Here is a 19079-nt window from a genome sequence, read left to right on the forward strand (position 1 = left end):
CGCTGAGATTTCTCTTAAAATAATTTCGCCGGGACTAAAATAAATCCTAGAAAATAAAATAAAAATCTAAAAATGCCAAAACAAATTTCCGCCGTCTAAATAAAATATTTAGAACGAGATGAACATTTTCTTGGCCCTAAAATGCAATTTTGAAAAATGTGCAATTTTTCTAATGCAAATAAAATAGCAATAAAATCCGAATAAAATCAAATATTTGATTTTAGTATTTTCCTCCAATATTTCAATTATTTTGGAGAAGTCATATTATGTCCTCTCATATATTTTAATATAAAATATTTTTGGAGAGAAAAATAATTAAAACAAAAATCCTCGTTTCAATATCTATTATATATAAAAAGTGGTTGACGGGTTAACGAAACAAAAGATAAATAAGCTAGAAATTACCACAATAATTAGAAACATCTGGTCGTTGATTTAGTGGACCCGTAACTTAACAGACGTAATTAATGGATTAGATCTAAGAGTGCTTTATCTCAAAGAGAGAAAAAAACTGCAGCTATCCTTAAGAAAGCATGTACATGCGGCTCTATCCTAAAATAAGAATTACGTGCAGTTCTGAGATTTAAAATATATAGCATTACCTTACGTGCATTCATAGGAGTAGGACTTTTTTAGGAAAAAAATAAAACCTACATGGTGACGTGCATGGAAAGGACTTCTCTTAAAAAGAACAAATCTACATGCATCCATGACGTGGGAATATTGCTTTCTACTCCCTCCGTTCCGAAATATAAGTCTTTTTAGACATTTCAAATGGTCTACAACATACAGATGTATGTAAACATATTTTAGAGTGTAGATTCATTCATTTTGCTCCGTATGTAGTCACATATTAAAATTTCTAGAAATACTTATATTTTGGAACGGAGGGAGTATATGCGTACATGCATACATGCTTATATGGATGCATAAAGAAATAATATAGTACATGCACTGCCGCTAGACACGAACACGGACTAATTTTTTTGTTGGTAAATAGGGAGATTTATTTAATATTCATAAGTTTACAATCGGCCACTACAAAATTAGAAATAAAATCTGAACCACGTTGCAACCAACAAGCGGAGCTACGGGTCGTACGAGCATAAATGGCGACACAGTGTGGTACCCTATTTTGGACTAATGCCCCTCTATATGCTACATGCATTTTTACTTAGATATATGGACACATGAAAAAAAGTGCAGTAACTTGATCAAGTCCGATGGTCATGTTGTTACGCTATAGTTCTTCCGAATATATTTTCTATCAAGCTCCAGCGTCTATTCCACCAATGTGGAGTGAAGCGGCCAAACGAATATCTAATTGGTAAATTTATCCACCATTGCAGCATAATGAGAATATTCCGTCTTTGACTCTTACCCATTATGTATTCTAGGCCACACATGTCATGTTACATCCATGGACGGATAGATCAATCATCCATGCATATATTTATGTTAGTATCATCTATGCGCCAAGCAAGTTTGAGAAATAATTCTTACATACTTTCTCCGATCAGAAGTAGCGATGATTCATACCCCGGGTATTTTGTGGATCGTCTAAATCTGCAAACCTTTTAGTGCATCCAACATATGTATGCTCCCATTAAACCTCAAGCATAATCAACTTAATCTTTTGTATGTGTGAATACGATATATTAAGAGAACATTAAGGGCCCAAAAAAAGAAAAATACTTTAAAAATCCGAACATCTAACCATTAATTTCTAAAGATAATTTCCATTAATAAATCTTGAACAACCAATGTCAAAAATCCTATCCACCGTCACATTCAGACTGCATAATATGCCCAAGACGAAAGATAAATAAGCTAGAAATTATCACAATAATTAGAAACATCTGGTCGTTGATTTGGTAGACGCATAACTTAAAAGACGGAATTAAGGGATTAGATCTAAGAGTGCTTTATCTCAAAGTGAAAAAAAACTGCAGCTATCCTTAGCATGTACGTGCGGCTCTATCCTAAAATAAGAATTACGTGCAGTTCTGAGATTTAAAAAATATAGCATAACCTTACGTGCATGCATAGGGGTAGGACTTTCTTCAGGAAAAAAACCCTACATGGTGACGTGCATGCAAAGGACTTATCTTAAAAAGAACAAATCTACATGCATGCATGATGTGGGCATACTGCTTTCTATGCGCACATGCATACACGCTTATATGGATGCATAAAGAAATAATATAGCACATGCACTGCCGCTAGACAGGAATGTGGACTATTTTTTTTTGGTAAATATGGAGATTTATTTAATCTCCATAAGTTTACAATCGGCCAGTAGAAGATTAGAAATAAAACCCCACGTTGCAACCAACAAGCGGTGCTACAAGCCGTACGAGCATAAATGGCCAGACAGTGTGCTGCCCTATTTTGGACTAATGCCCCTCTATTTGCTACATGCATTCTTACTTAGATATATGGACACATGAAAAAAAATTGCAGTAACTTGATAAAGTCCGATGGTCATGTTGTTACGCTATAGTTCCTCCGAATATATTTCCTATCGAGCGCTCGAGTGTCTCTTCCACCAATGTGCAGCTAAGCGACCAAACGAAGATCTAATTGGTAAATTTATACACCATTGAAATATAATGGGAATATTCTGTCTTTGACTCTATCCCATTATATATTCTAGGACACATATGTCATGTTACATCCATGGTCGGATGGATCAATCATCCATGCATATATTTATGTTAGTATCATCTACGCGCCAAGCAAGTTTGAGAAATAATTCTTACATACTTTCTCCGATCAGAAGTAGTGATGATCCATACCCCGGGCATGTTGTGGATCGTCTAAATTAATCTTCAAACCTTTTAGTGCACCCAACATATGTATGCTCCCATTAAACCTCAAGCAATAATCTACTTAATATTTTGTATGTGTGAATATGATATATATATATTAAGAGAACATTAAGGGCCCAAAAGAAAGAAAAATACTTTAAAAATCCCAACATGTAACCTTTAATTCTACAGATAATGTCTAATATTAAATCTTGAACAACCAATGTCAAAAATCCTATCCACCACCACCTACAGACTGTGTAATATGCCCAATCGAAAAAATGCCCAAAACAAGTCGTAGCACCAAGTATAAAAACAACACACCAATGTCTCTTCCATATCCCCTGCGCCAGCCAGCCATCGTCCCTATGGTTTTGCGGCAGCTTGCCCGGGCGGTGGGGCCACAAGTGAGATCGATTGAGCCTCTCCTCTGGCTGATCATGTGTCTTCACCGTAATACCATAGATCTCTTCCCTGTGCCATTCCTTTGCTGTTGCCATCCTTTGTACATATACACCGGAATCTAGCTGACCTAACATTGCTTCTGCTTACTGCACATCAAAAAAAATGCAAGACGACAATTTTAATGGATATGTATAATACTTAAATACACTCTAACTTTATATACGAAACTGAAAAACACTTACAGTAAAAAATCATTAAATTACAATTAATATGAGAATTAGGCACATCGATAGCAAACATACATATGCTTACACAAAAACAACGAAAAATATTACATTATTATTTAATAAAGGAAAATAAAAAATCAACATGACAAAATGCATGAATAATAACACAAATATAATGTATGTGATAATAAAGAATGTTAGTACGGTATGAATAATTAGCATGTAAATGATAAATGGATAACACATATATCTATATATCAATAAAAAAACATGCCAAAGAGAAAACTATGTTCGCAAAAATATTAAATTTAAAATGTCATCACATTTTGTTTCAGTTTTTTAAGACAAATCAAATAATATGCTCTTATCATTGAACTTTCTAAAATTCTAGCCCGCGCATCGAGCGTGCCACTTTGCTAGTTTGATAAAATTCAAATATGAAAGCAATGAAATCCCCAACTCTCTCCGAGGGTCCTTGAGTTGCTTAGGATTTCGAGGATCACGAAACGAAATGCAGTAAAATATGATATGCATGGATGATCTAAGTATAACATTCCAAATTGAAAATTTGGGATGTTACACGAATAAGTCTCACTATCATTATTAACTTTGCATCTTTTGGCTTCAATATTATGAATATGTGTATCACTACAATCGAGATTCAACAAAAATAGACCACTCATCAAGGGTGCATGACCATAAAAGATATTACCCACATAAATAGAACAACCATTATTCTCTGATTTAAATGAATAGCCGTCTCTCATCAAACAAGATCCAAATATAATGTTCATGCTCAACGCTGGCACCAAATAACAATTATCCAGGTCTAAAACTAATCCCGAAGGTAGATGTAGAGGTAGCGTTCCGACGGCGATCACATCAACTTTGGAACCATTTCCCACGTGCATCGTCACCTCGTCCTTAGCCAATCTTCGTTTAACTCGTAGCCCCTGTTTCGAGTTGCAAATATGAGCAACATAACCAATATCAAATACCCAGGCGCTACTACGAGCATTAGTAAGGTACACATCAATAACATGTATATCAAATATACCTTTCACTTTGCCATCCTTCTTATCCGCCAAATACTTGGGGCAGTTCCGCTTCCAGTGACCAGTCCCTTTGCAGTAGAAGCACTCAGTTTCAGGGTTATGTCCAGACTTTGGCTTCTTCCCTTGAGCAGCAACTTGCTTGTTGTTCTTCTTGAAGTTCCCCTTCTTCCCTTTGCCCTTTTTCTTGAAACTAGTGGTCTTGCTAACCATCAACACTTGATGCTCCTTGATTTCTACCTCCGCGGCCTTTAGCATCGCGAAGAGCTCAGGAATAGTCTTTTCCATCCCTTGCATATTATAGTTCATCACGAAGCCTTTATAGCTTGGTGGCAGTGATTGAAAAACTCTGTCAATGACACTATCATCAGGAAGATTAACTCCCAGCTGAGTCAAGTGGTTATGGTACCCAGACATTTTGAGTTTATGTTCACTGACAGAACTATTCTCCTCCATCTTGGAGCTATAGAACTTGTTGGAGACTTCATATCTCTCAACTCGGGCATTGTTTGAAATATTAACTTCAACACTTGGAACATCTCATATGCTCCATGACGTTTAAAACGTCTTTGAAGTCCCGATTCTAAGCCGTAAAGCATGGCACACTGAACTATCGAGTAGTCATCAGCTTTGCTCTGCTAGACGTTCATAACGTCCGGAGTTGCACCTACAACGGGTGTCGGAGTAAATGGCCACGGGTAGCCTAACCGACTCCCCTGGCTCTTTGAAAAATTATCAGGCCATTCGAGCCTTCAAGCATACAGAGCACAGGGCCGCCTTCCCCCGGCCGGCTATCCCCAGGGCCGACTACCAAAAGGCGACCCGGCCTCAGAAACCTTCCCCAAGAAAGCTACGAGATGGCCGAATCTAGGAAGCCGGCCCCAAGAGGACCGACTCCCAGAAGCCGGACATGAAGAAAGCTGACTCCCAGAAGCCGGCCAAGACTGCACCCACCAAGACTGCATCCACATAACGGTGATAAGACGGGGCGTGGCCGCAGTACAGCCCTCTACCCCCAAATCCCGAAGCAGGCATGGCCACAGGGCGCCGTACGGGTCAGCCACCTCCCCTCCGGCGCGGCACTGTAGCCATGTTGACCTCGATGTCACCCACGACAGGCGCCAGTACGGCCCGCGGGCGGCGGGCCCCTTTAGCCAGAGAGACGCTCGAAGGCGGCCCGGCCTCCCCTAGTCGGCCAGGGGCGTAGCCGGCTCCCAATAGCCGGCTACCTCCCTCCCTTGAAACATGTGCCTCATTAAGAGACAAGACGAGGTGAGGCTACAGTGAGAGCCCGCAAGGCGGCGGCACTGTAGCCACGCTTACCTCGACAAAGCCCTCGTCATCAGAGGCGAGGCAACAGTAACCAGCCGCCGACACGGCCCCCAAGCGGTGGGGCCGGCCTGTCGGCCAAGAGGCCGGCAGCCGGCGGGACCCACCGGTCGGCGGGCCCCAATGGCCGGCGGAGAAGCCGGCGAGCATAGACACTGACGGTTGGGACCCGCGCCCAGCCGGATTACCATTGTACCCCTGGGGGGTAGGCCTATATAAGCCCCCCGGGACACCCATGCAAAGGGTTGATCTCATAGAATTCACACACCACATAGAGAGAAAAGGAGAGCTAGCCTTGCCCTTCTTCTTCCTCTAGCCAAACAGCTCGAGGAGCACTTGTAGCTACTTATATTGATCTAGTGATCATGCGGAGACCCCGCAGAGCAGGACTAGGGGTGTTATCTCCACGGAGAGCCCCGAACCTGGGTAAGATCCGCCGGCGTGCATGTCTTCGCCTTATCCCGTTTCCAGGCACCGGCGATGTCTTACTGGCTCCCACAATGATAAGCCACCCGTTGGCATATGTCGCACCTACCACCCGACATTTGGCGCCCACCGTGGGGCCAGGTGCACCGTCGTCCAGAGACCTGTTCTGGACGGGAACCCTTTTTCTCCCCGGCGAGCGTAGCCAGCCTGCTACGCCCGATGGCGCTTGCCCCGACGCGCCGCAAGGCGTCGACGACACCTGCGCGGCGAGCTGCCTCGCCGACCTTCTTGGCGAGACTCGCATCTCTGACGAGCCCGCGTCCGACGCGGGCACGGACTACCCCGAGAGCCGCCTCGTCAGCGTCCTCGACCAGCTTCACGTCTCCAGCGAGCTTGCTGTGGACTTGGAGTCGGTCGGCTCCACCGACCCGATGCTTGTCGACTCCGACACGGCATCGCTCGACGCCTACCCCTCCGACGTGGTAGTCTTCGACAACCCTCTCCCTCGAGCTGACAGTGGCAGCAACGCTGTCACTGAGGTGCTGGTCATCAGTCACGTCGCCGACTCGGGCGAGAACGCCCACGACGCCCTACAAGCGGCGATGCATGACTTGTCCATCCCCATCCCGGCCGACGCCGACGCCGAGACTCTGGAGGCACGCCGCCTCGCCCTCATCACGGAGGGCCAGAAGATAGCCACCATGAGACGCCTCACCGAGGCTCACCAGCGTGAAGTCGACCGCGCCGCCTTTGGCACACCGCCTCATGGCTGGCCGAAGCGAGCCGGCCTCGTCAAGAAGCGCGGCGGCCTCATCGAGCCAGCATCCGACTGGACTTAGCGTCCGTTTCCCACCCGCAGTCAAACGGCCAGGTCGAGCGAGCAAACGGCCTCATCCTCTCCGGCATCAAGCCCCGACTGGTTGTACCACTGGAGCGTTCGGCCGGCTGCTGGCTCGATGAGCTGCCGGCTGTCCTCTGGAGTCTGCGTACTACCCCAAACAAGTCAACCGGCTTCACTCCGTTCTTCCTTGTATATGGTGCCGAGGCCGTCATCCCAACTGGCATCGAGTTTGACTCGCCTCGGGTCACCATGTACACGGAGGCAGAGGCCAAGGAAGCACGAGAAGACGGCGTCGACCTGCTGGAAGAAGGCCGGCTGTTAGCACTCAGCCGGTCCGCCATCTACCAGCAGGGTTTGCGCCGTTACCACAACCGGAAGGTCAAGCCAAGATCCTTCCAAGAGGGCGACCTTGTGCTCCGGCTGATCCAGCGAACAGCCGGCCAGCACAAGCTCTCGGCCCCTTGGGAAGGCCCTTTCGTCGTCAGCAAGGCACTAGGCAACGACTCCTACTACCTGATCGACGCACAGAAGCCAAGAGCGCGCAAGAGGGATGATTCCGGCAAGGAGACGGAACGACCATGGAACGCCAACCTCCTGAGAAGATTTTACAGTTAAAAGCAGTATGTATCATGCTACCTTTTTGTATTAAGTACGAGACAACGGGCCCCCCGAGGCGCACTCGGGGACTGCCCTCCTTTATCTATGAATGACGAGTGTCATACTCATGAATGTATTATTACATTTGATTTTCTATCTGGCACCGGGTTTGACTAGTCGGCCCGGGGACTGGCCGCCTTAAGTTATATTAAAAGTTCTACCTGAAGTCAGACAAGTAGTGTGCCAGCACCCGAGCCCTCTCTTATTGTAAGTCGCAGCTCGAAGAACCGACTGTCCGACTGGCAAGAGCCAAAGGCAGAAAGGATGCCCACACGAAAAACGGCTAAGGACTAACGAACTTATATAACGCAAGCCGGCCTCCAGCCACGCCTACCGGCTGACCAAACAGCCGGCTTCCCAGTCACTTCGCTACAATCCAACAAAGCTTGAGTACTTTCCCTCCCAACCGGCCAAGCACTTCTCCAGCCACAGACTGCAGAGCAGCTGTCCGGCTGGGAAGGCGGCAACCAAGGGAGGGCGGCAAAGGAAACAGCCAAAGGATGAAAAGCAAAGAACAAGGGAAAGCCAAACGCATGCATAATTATATTTACACATAAGGCCTTCAACAGGCCGGCAGTCAATATAGTTCGAATACACCCCCAGTGGGTGGAATTGTGCAAACTTAAAAAAATACTGTTCCAAGAGTAGTAAAATAGGAAAGTAGATGCAGCAGATTAGACTAAGGGCGCAGCAGGGGAGCCGGGCTGGTCGGTGGAGACGGCGGCGCCGGCTGGAGGAGTGGCCGGCTGGCGAGTCTCGGCTTGATCATCGCCGGCTGCAGGCGCTGCGCCCACGCGTGCCTTGTTGCTGGAAGCAGGGTCAAGCTGAGGCTGACCGGCCGCTCCACCATCTGGCACGACGTCTTCACCCTCCTCCTCCTCCTCCTCGCCCTCGTCGCTGGAGTCGATCTCCTCCGCCGAGTCCTCGCCATCTGCCTGGTTCAGCCCGAACTACTCCTCCGGCTGGGCAACGCCGTTGTCGTCTACCTCAGGAGCAAAGGCGCTGGTGTCGGTGTAGTCGGCGATCGCCGAGGCTCGCTGGATGATAGCCGGCCGCACCGGCTTCAGCTCCGTGTCGGCCTCCTGCCGCCAGGTGGCCAGCTAGTCCAAACTCAGCTCAAGATACCAGGCCTTGACGAACTCCAGCGCCCGCCTGGCGCCGGACCGAGCCACAGAAGCCTTCCAGGCCTCGAAGCGGCCGACCGCCACCTCCAGCCAGTCGACAGTCCGACTGGGGGTGCGGGGAATCACCTCACCAGGCCAGAGAGCGGCCAGCACCTGCGCCCCAACACGCTGAAGCCGGCGGAGTATGCGGTGAGCTGGCTAGAGGCGGGCTTGAATTGCCAAGAGCTGTTCCTCCAGCGACCGGCGAGCGTTCGTCGCGATCTCGGCGCCAGCCTGCCTTTGTGCCTCGCGGTGGGCCTCGACGACCTGGTTGGCGGCAGTAGAGTAGCCATGGAAGTACTCTGCGCAATAAAGAAAGAGAAAGAAGAGAAAAATACCAAGTCAGAAAATGAACCAAACGGCAAGCGGCAGGCAAGGGACGAAGAAGAGGGCGGCCTACCGTCAACCAAGTCTTCGATCTGCCCGTAGCCGTTGATCAACGACTGCCTCGCCTCGGCCCAGCTTGCCACCTCTGTCTCATATTCGGCTTGGAGGGCGGGCTCGCTGTCCTGCACCTCCTTCAGGGCCGCCTTATGGCTCTCCTCCTGGTCGGCCAGCCTCTTGGCCAGGCAGTCACGCTCCTGGGCCAAGGCGTCAAACTCGGCCTCCTTAGCGCGAAGGGCGGCCTGAGTCCCACCCAGCCGCTCCCTCAGTTTGGCGTTGGCCGCTGCAGGCATGGCAGAGAAGGAAGAAGCAATAAGGAAGAAGTCGTCAAGAAAGATCTAACCCGAATGCTCAGCAGTCGGCCCGAATCTCGGGGACTACACCCAGTGGGTGCGCTGACGTGCCCCCACATGAGAAAAAAAGATGAAGCACTTACCCCGGCTCTCAGATAGATCAGCATTCTTCTGGGTCAGCTCCCGAGCCTGGGAGTTGAAGGCAGCCGCGCGGAGGTTGTGGTAGTCCTGCAAGTCAGGCAGAGAAGCGAATGAGAACAAGATAGCAAGCAAAGCCCGCTAAGAAGTTTCAAGACGCCTACTCAGCAGCCGACTCGGAACTCGGGGGCTACACCCAGTGGGTGCGCTGACGCGCCCCACGGAAGAAACCAAGGTTAAAAAGCAAAAACGGGAAGACTTACCCGAATGGCCGCTCGCGTCACGAGGAACTCGTCATTGTATTTCCTCAGCACCGCGGCCTGGGACTGAAGCCGGTTCCAGACTTCCTGCGCCGCCACATTCACCACGGCCGTCCCTCCACCCGGCGTCCACCCCGAGCTGGCGCTGGCCGCCTCCACGTCCCGGGCCAACGAGCCGGAGCCCGCGGCCTTCTGCGGGTCCGAAGTGGCCTTCCCCGCGCGCTGGCGCGATGGCGACTGGACCACCAGGTCCGTCCTCGCAGCCGGCTCACCCCCAGCCGGTTGTGCCGGCGGCACATTAGGCCGGCTGCCTTGGGCCACCCCAGTCGGCGAGGCCGGTGCCGCCTCCCTCTCCGGGACGACGACGTCGTCCTCCCTCTCCAACCCCGGCAGGTCGCCGCCGGCTTCCTTCGGTGGGGGCTCCAGGACCTCGGGCGCCGCGACACGCAGATGGGTGACAAGCAAGGCCCCCTCCGTTGTCGCCGCGGCCGCAGCCTCAGCTTGGGCCTTGGCTGCCGCGTCGGCACGCGCCTTCGCCGACTCCTCCTCCTCCTGTGCCGCCTTGGCGGCAGCCGCCCTCAGCTCCTCCGCCTCCTGCTCCTCCCGCGCCTCCCGCGCATTTCGCTCCGTCGCCGCCTGAAGCTCGGCACGGGGGTCCACACGGCGGGTGCTCCCGGATCCTCCCGGCGATCCAACCACGGAGGCGGCAGCAACCCGCTCAAGAGAAAGCGGAGCCCTGATTTTTGAGAAAGGGCAAGGATTCAGAAATCTACAAAGAAAAGAAGAAAGAGTACGCAAAAGAGTATAAACTTACGCTGACACCGTCTGCGGCTGCTTCACCACCTTGCGGAAGCGGGCCGCCTTCGCGGCCGCCTCATCCCGCCTGGTCGCCGCCGCCGCGCCCTTGGGCTTCTTCGGCCGACTGCCGAACAAGCCCGACGCGGCCCGGCGCTTCTGCCCGTCGCCCCGAGCAGGCGGCGCGGTGGAGGAGCCCGCGCCACGGCCAGACGCCGGCTGGCGGCGCGGGACGATTTTCGCCTCGTCTTCATCCGGCCAGTCGTTGAAGCTGACTCCAAGCCCGGAGCCGCCAGCTTCACCACCGGCTTCGCTGCCACCCGCCTCGGTGTTTTCGTCCATGGCGGCCGCCCCCAAGTCATGGTCCTCCAGGTCATGCTCCGCCCGGTCAGGGAGAAATCGGCGATCCGCCTCCAACCCGGACGCAGGTCGAAGGAGAGGGCTCTGCCAAGACGTGCCGACTGGTCAGAGTCGGCCAAGAAAAACTCGGCAACAAAACTAAGAGAAGAAAGGGTAAAAGAGAGCATACCGTAGGCGGAGGATGTGCACGGGAGTATGGCTCCTTGCCAAATCGCCACTCTGCGGAGAGCTTGCAGTTCGCAAGATAATTCACCATATGAGCCACCTCGTCGTGCGGCATATCCTTGGTGCACATCCGACTCAGATCGAGTTGGCCGCTCATCTGACAGATCAGGTGAGGGCGGCTTTGAAGCGGAAGCACCCGGCGCGCGATGAAGGCGGCCAGCAAGTCGGACCCAGTCAGGCCCTCCGACAGGATCATCACCCGGAGTCGGGCGACGGCCGCGGCTCCAGCCTGCGACAGCGTCATGGCCCGATAGGACCACTGGGGCCGCCCCCCAGCCGGCGGGCTGGCTACGTAAGCTGGCAAGTTGACGTAGTTGCCTTGTGGGGCGACGTTCCTCACATAGAAATACGACTTCTGCCAGAGCTTCACCGACTGGATCAGCGTGATGAAGGGGAAGGGGTTATCGGCCGCCGGCCTCCGCATCGCGATGAAGGCGCCGCTCTGAGCCGGCACGCCCTGCATGCGGGTGCCGAGCTTAGATTGGAATAACTCCCCCCAGAGCTCGAGGGTGGGGAGAACGCCAAGAAAGCCTTCGCACAGGGTGACGAAGGCAGACAGCAGCACCACCGTGTTCGGAGTGAGGTGGTGCGGCTGGAGTTGATAGAAGTCGAGGAAGGAGCGGAAGAAAGTGCTCGCCGGCAGGCCGAGGCCGCGCAGGAAGTGCGAGCGGAAGACTACCCGCTCGCCTGCCTCCAGCGCCGGCGTGATCTCCTTCTCCGGCGTGAGACGGACCCACACCTGGTCCTTGCCGGGCAACCGCCGCGTCTTGCGGAGGAAGTCGATGTGGTCCATATGGACGAGGGAGCCGTCCCAGTCCCCGCCATACTGCATGGTGGCGACAAGCTAACGAGGAAGAGTGCGACAGCGGAGAAAGCACGGCCCTGCGACGGCAAAGCTGCGGGACGGAGTGAAGATTGGTGGGACGCCGCGGCGGCGAGGCGCTGCTGCGAGGGAAAGCAGGAGGAAGAAGATGGCGGAGAAGAGAAGAGCGTGCGAGCGTTTGCTGCTTCCCCTCCTCCCCCTACTTATAGCCTCATGCGGCAAAGCCGAGGAGGCGAGGCGTGGGGAGGAACGTGGGATTAACTGCGCCCACTCCCCCACGTCCCGCGATTATTATGCCCTAACAGCATGCGGAAACCGCCGCCGGAAGACGTGCGGACAGCTCTGGGCCACAGGGGATCCACGCCTGGGCCTAGGCGTAGGAGTGGTGGCCCCCCGGCCTGCGGCGACGTCCTGTCGCACGCGTGGGTTGGCAGGCTTTTTTCAGCCGGAGGATGCCACGTGGTTCGCAGGCGGTGAGCGGCCGGCCCACGGCCCGGCGCACGCGCCAACAGACTCCCGCCTTCCGACTTTAGAAATTTCGCCAAGACGGCGCACCCAACCGAAGCCGGCTCCTAGCTGCAGGCTCGTCAAGATAAGAAGCTGATCGAGCTTCTCGACCTCCTCTCAGCCTCGAAGCCCAACCAGCTTCGAGGACTACTGTCGGAGTAAATGGCCACGAGTAGCCTAACCGACTCCCCCTGGCTCTTCGAAAAATTATCAGGCCATTCGAGCCTTCAAGCATACAGAGCACAGGGCCGCCTTCCCCCGGCCGGCTACCCCAGGGCCGACTACCAGAAGGTGACCCGGCCTCAGAAACCTTCCCCAAGAAAGCTACGAGATGGCCGACTCCAGGAAGCCGGCCCCAAGAGGACCGACCGGCCATGAAGAAAGCCGACTCCCAGAAGCCGGCCAAGACTGCACCCACCAAGACTGCATCCACATAACGGTGATAAGACGGGGCGTGGCCGCAGTACAACCCTCTACCCCCGAATCCCGAAGCAGGCATGGCCACAGGGCGCCGTACGGGTCAGCCACCTCCCCTCCGGCGTGGCACTGTAGCCATGTTGACCTCGATGTCACCCACGACAGGCGCCAGTACGGCCCGTGGGCGGCGGGCCCCTTTAGCCAGAGAGACGCTCGAAGGCGGCCCGGCCTCCCCTAGTCGGCCAGGGGCGTAGCCGGCTCCCAATAGCCGGCTACCTCCCTCCCTCGAAACATGTGCCTCATTAAGGAGACAAGACGAGGTGAGGCTACAGTGAGAGCCCGCAAGGTGGCGGCACTATAGCCACGCTTACCTCGACAAAGCCCTCGTCATCAGAGGCGAGGCAACAGTAACCAGCCGCCGACACGGCCCCCAAGCGGTGGGGCCGGCCTGTCGGCCAAGAGGCCAGCAGCCGGCGGGACCCACCGGTCGGCGGGCCCCAATGGCCGGTGGAGAAGCCGACGAGCATAGACACTGACGGCTGGGACCTGCGCCCAGCCGGATTACCATTGTACCCCTGGGGGGTAGGCCTATATAAGCCCCCCGGGACACCCATGCAAAGGGTTGATCTCATAGAATTTCACACACCACATAGAGAGAAAAGGAGAGCTAGCCTTGCCCTTCTTCTTCCTCTAGCCAAACAGCTCGAGGAGCACTTGTAGCTACTTATATTGATGTAGTGATCATGCGGAGACCCCGCAGAGCAGGACTAGGGGTGTTATCTCCACGGAGAGCCCCGAACCTGGGTAAGATCCGCCGGCGTGCATGTCTTCGCCTTATCCCGTTTCCAGGCACCGGCGATGTCTTACTGGCTCCCACAATGATAAGCCACCCGTTGGCATATGTCGCACCTACCACCCGACAACGGGTCTTGCACCTAGCGGTGCTTCCAGGACGTAATTCTTCTATGCAGCAATTAGGATAATCCTCAAGTTACGGACCCAGTCCACGTAGTTGCTACCATCATCTTTCAACTTAGCTTTATCTAGGAACACATTAAAATTCAAGGGAACGGTAGCACGGGCCATTGATCTACAACAACATAGATATACAAAAACTATGAGGTACTAAGTTCATGATAAATTAAAGTTCAATTAATCATATTACTTAAGAACTCCCACTTAGATAGACATCTCTCTAGTCATCTAAATGATCACATGATCCATATCAACTAAACCATGTCCGATCATTATGTGAGATGGAGTAGTTTTCAATGGTGAACATTACTATGTTGATCATATCTACTATATGATTCACGTTCGACCTTTCGGTCTCAGTGTTCTGAGGCCATATGTACATATGCTAGGCTCGTCAAGTTTAACCTGAGTATTCTGCATGTGCAAAACTGGCTTGCACCCGTTGTATGTGAACGTAGAGCTTATCACACCCGATCATCACGTGGTGTCTCAGCACGATGAACTATAGCAACGGTGCATACTCAGGGAGAACACTTATACCTTGAAATTTAGTGAGGGATCATCTTATAATGCTACCACCATACTAAGCAAAATAAGATGCATAAAGGATAAACATCACATGCAATCAAAATATGTGACATGATATGGCCATCATCATCTTGTCACCGGCTTGACACCTTGATCTCCATTGTCACCGGCTTGACACCTTGATCTCCATTGTAGCGTCATTGTCGTCTCGCCAACTATTGCTCCCACAACTATCGCTACCGCTTAGTGATAAAGTAAAGCAATTACATGGCGATTGCATTTCGTACAATAAAGCGACAACCATAAGGCTCCTGCCAGTTGCCGATAACTTTTACAAAACATGATCATCTCATACAAAAATTTATATCTCATCACGTCTTGACCATATCACATCACAACATGCCCTGCAAAAACAAGTTAGACGTCCTCTACTTTGTTGTTGAAAGTTTTACGTGGCTGCTACGGGCTTCTAGCAAGAACCGTTCTTACCTACGTATCAAAACCACAACGATTTTTCATCAAGTGTGTTGTTTTAACCTTCAAGAAGGACCGGCCGTAGTCAAACTCGATTCAACTAAAGTTGGAGAAACAGACACCCGCCAGCCACCTATGTGTGAAGCACATCGGTAGAACTAGTCTCATGAACGCGGTCATGTAATGTCAGTCCGGGCCGCTTCATCCAACAATACCTCCAAATCAAAGTAAGACGTTGGTGGTAAGCAGTATGACTATTATCGCCCACAACTTTTTGTGTTCTACTCGTGCATATCATCTACGCATAGACCTGGCTCTGATGCCACTTTTGGGGAACGTAGAATGCAATTTCAAAAAATTTCCTACGATCACGCAAGATCTATCTAGGAGAAGCATAGCAACAAGACGGGGAGAGTGTGTCCACGTATGATACGTCCATTTTGCATCATGCCTTTATATCGATATTTATTGCAATATGGGATGTTATTACATGTTATGTCACAATACTTATGCCTATTCTCTCTTATTTTACAAGGTTTACATAAGGAGGGAGAATGCCGGCAGCTGGAATTCTAGGCTGGAAAAGGAGAAAATATTAGAGACCTATTCTGCACAACTCCAAAAGTCCTGAAATTCCACGAAAGTCATTTTTGGAAATAATAAAAAATACTGAACGGAAGAAATACGTCAGGGGGGCCACCACCTGCCCACGAGGGTGGGGGCGCGCCCTACCCCCCAGGGCGCGCCCCCTGCCTCATGGGCCCCTGTTGGCTCTCCGGTGGCCATCTTCTGCTATATGAAGTCTTTCGTCGAGGAAAAATCATAAGCAACCTTTCGGGACGAGACTCCCCCGCCACGAGGCGGAACCTTGGTGGAACCAATCTAGGGCTCCGGCAGAGCTGTTCTGCCGGGGACACTTCCCTCCGGGAGGGGGAAATCATCGCCATCGTCATCACCAACGCTCCTCTCATCGGGAGAGGGCAATCTCCATCAACATCTTCACCAGCACCATCTCCTCTCAAAACCCTAGTTCATCTCTTGTATCCAATTCTTGTCTCCAAGTCCGGGATTGGTACTAGTAGGTTGCTAGTAGTGTTGATTACTCCTTGTAGTTGATGCTAGTTGGTTTATTTGGTGGAAGATCATATGTTCAGATCCTATATGCATATTAATACCCCTCTGATTATGAACATGAATATGCTTTGTGAGTAGTTACGTTTGTTCCTGAGGACATGGGAGAAGTCTTGCTATTAGTAGTCATGTGAATTTGGTATTCGTTCGATATTTTGATGAGATGTATGTTGTCTATCCTGTAGTGGTGTTATGTGAACGTCGACTACATAACACTTCACCATTATTTGGGCCTAGAGGAAGGCATTGGGAAGTAATAAGTAGATGATGGGTTGCTAGAGTGACAGAAGCTTAAACCCTAGTTTATGCGTTGCTTCGTAAGGGGCTGATTTGGATCCATATGTTTCATGCTATGGTTAGGTTTACCTTAATACTTTTGTTGTAGTAGCGGATGCTTGCAATAGAGGTTAATCATAAGAGGGATGCTTGTTCAAGTAAGAATAGCACCCAAGCACCGGTCCACCCACATATCAAATTATCAAAGTACCGAACGCGAATCATATGAACGTGATGAAAACTAGCTTGACGATAATTCCCATGTGTCCTCGGGAGCGCTTTTCTCTATATAAGAGTTTGTCCAGGCTTGTCCTTTGCTACAAAAAGGATTGGGCCACCTTGCTGCACTTTATTTACTTTTGTTACTTGTTGCTCATTACAAATTATCCTATCACAAAATTATCTGTTACCACTTATTTCAGTACTTGCAGAGAATACCTTGCTGAAAACCGCTTACCATTTCCTTCTGCTCCTCGTTGGGTTCGACACTCTTACTTATCAAAAGGACTATGATAGATCCCCTACACTTGTGGGTCATCAAGACTCTTTTCTGGCGCCGTTGCCGAGGAGTGAAGCGCCTTTGGTAGGTGGAATTTGGTAAGGAAAAATTTATATAGTGTGCTGAAATTTACCGTCACTTGTTACTATGGAAAGTAATCCTCTGAGGGGCTTGTTCGGGGTATCTTCACCCCGACCAGTAGAGCAAAGAGTTGCTCCTCAACCTACTGAACCTATTGCAAACGAAAATGTAAATGAAAATGTCCACTTTGAGATTCCTTCAGGTATGTTAGAAAAACTGCTAGCTAATCCTTTTGTAGGAGATGGAGCAAAGCATCCTGATGAGCACCTAATATATGTGGATGAAGTTTGTGGATTATTTAAGCTTGCAGGTATACCCGATGATGTTGTTAAGAGGAAGGTCTTCCCTTTATCTTTGAAGGGAGATGCATCGACATGGTATAGGCTATGTGATGATACGGGGTCATGGAACTATAAACGATTGAAATTGGAATTTCATCAGAAATTTTATCCTATGCATCTTGTTCATCGTGATCGCAATTATATATATAATTTTTGGCCTCGCGAAGGAGAAAGCATCGCTCAAGCTTTGGGGAGGCTTAAATCAATGTTATATTCATGCCCCAATCATGAGCTCTCAAGAGAAATAATTATTCAAAGTTTTTATGCTCGGCTTTCTGATAACAATCGCACCATGCTCGATACTTCTTGTGCTGGCTCTTTTATGATGAAGACTATTGAATTCAAATGGAATTTATTGGATAGAATTAAACGCAAATCTAAAGATTGGGATCTCGATGAAGGTAAGGAGTCAGGTATGACACCTAAGTTTGATTGTGTTCAATCTTTTATGGATACCGATGTTTTCCATAAATTTAGCACTAAATATGGACTTGACTCTGAGATAGTAGCTTCATTCTGTGAATCTTTTGCTACTTATGTTGATCTCCCCAAGGAGAAGTGGTTTAAATATCACCCTCCCATAGAAGTAAAAGTAGCTGCACCTATTAAAGTTGAAGAAAAGACTATCACTTATAATGATCCTATTGTTCCTACTTCTTATGTTGAGAAACCACCTTTCCCTGTTAGGATAAAGGATCGTGCTAAAGCTTCTACTGTGGTTCGTAAAAGCAATATTAGAACTTACACACCTCCTGAGCAAATTAAAGTTGAACCTAATATTGCAATTGTTAAAGATCTCTTGTCTGATAATATTGATGGGCATGTTATTCATTTCCGTGATGAAACTGCTAGAATTTCCAAACCTTGTGCTAAAGATAAACATAGACCTGTGGTAGGCATGCCTGTTATTTCTGTTAAAATAGGAGATCATTGTTATCATGGCTTATGTGATATGGGTGCTAGTGCTAGTGCAATACCTTTTGACTTATACAAAGAAATTATGCATGAGATTGCACCTGCTGAGTTAGAAGATATTGATGTTACAATTAAACTTGCCAATAGAGATACTATTTCACCAATGGGAATTGTTAGAGATGTTGAAGTCTTGTGCGGGAAAACTAAATATCCTGCTGATTTTCTTGTTCTTGGTTCCCCACAAGATAGCTTTTGTCCCATTATATTTGGTAGACCCTTCCTGAACACTGTTAATGCTAAGATAGACTGCGAAAAGGATGTTGTTACTATTGGTTTGGGTCATATGTCTCATGCGTTTAATTTCTCTAAATTTCGTAGACAACACCGTGAAGAGTAATTACCTAGTAAGGATGAAATTATTGGTCTTGCTTCTATTGCCGTACCTCCTAGTGATCCTTTAGAACAATATTTGCTAGAGCATGAAAATGATATGTTTATGAATGAAAGAAGGGAAATAGATGAAGTGTTCTTTAAACAGGAACCTATCCTGAAACACAATTTGCCTGTTGAAATCCTAGGGGATCCTCCTCCACCCAAGGGTGATCCCGTGTTTGAGCTCAAACCTTTACCTGATACTCTTAAATATGCTTATCTTGATGAGAAAAAGATATATCCTGTTATTATTAGTGCTAACCTTTCAGATCATGAAGAATAAAGACTATTGAAAACTCTGAAGAAGCACCGTGC

General features: G+C 49.5%; 1 pseudogene; it reads right to left on the reverse strand.

Moving 5' to 3' along the window:
• The window catches only part of LOC123142540 (uncharacterized), a 97881-nt pseudogene that overhangs the window by 15447 nt on the left and 63355 nt on the right, over nucleotides 1-19079 (reverse strand).

This window comes from Triticum aestivum, chromosome 6D (genome assembly GCF_018294505.1).
Source record: "Triticum aestivum cultivar Chinese Spring chromosome 6D, IWGSC CS RefSeq v2.1, whole genome shotgun sequence".
NCBI classification, from domain to species: Eukaryota; Viridiplantae; Streptophyta; class Magnoliopsida; order Poales; family Poaceae; genus Triticum; species Triticum aestivum.